Source organism: Musca autumnalis, unplaced genomic scaffold, assembly GCF_047663935.1.
Source record: "Musca autumnalis isolate F117 unplaced genomic scaffold, ASM4766393v1 scaffold_5, whole genome shotgun sequence".
NCBI lineage: Eukaryota > Metazoa > Arthropoda > Insecta > Diptera > Muscidae > Musca > Musca autumnalis.
In genome coordinates this window covers 8268216-8268798 of record NW_027412088.1, presented here as the reverse complement: position 1 = coordinate 8268798, position 583 = coordinate 8268216, and positions in this window count along the sequence as shown.

The window sequence follows — 583 nt, the reverse complement described above, 5'->3', positions numbered from 1 at the left end:
AAACCCCTCACAATAAATAATGCAAAGAACAGGGTTTGGTTGCTGCTGTTTGAGAGGATGTAGTAGCAGTTAGCTGATGGGGGGCCTGCGATAAGGGCCTTTATGTACGTACGTAACGAGGTAAATGAAAAAAAAAAACAATGAGTGGTTTATTGTTTATGAATGACGTCGAATCGTTGCTAAAGGGTGGTGATAGATTAATAGCAATCAAACGTATTCAACGCTTAGAAAGAAACGATTTGGGAAAATATTCATTGTGTTCCCGTACTTGTTTTTATGGTAAAGCTGGCAAAAATTGCTTTCCCATTCAAATTTGTTCAATTCGGGAACGCAAAATTGGCAAATATTGCAAACAAACTGGAAGAAATGGCAAAATCTGCGTAGCAGCTAATCAGATGCCATCAAACATGGTGCTAGTTTCTACTCGGCCTAATTTGTATAGCAAAAAATAGGAGAAGACAACGTCATTCGATGCCATAGGAGTAGGCATCAACTGATTGTCATCATTTCGGGAGATGTGGGGACCTCGTTTAATGCCCAGTCATTTGACATTTTCGCAAAAGATTCCAAGCAAATCACAACT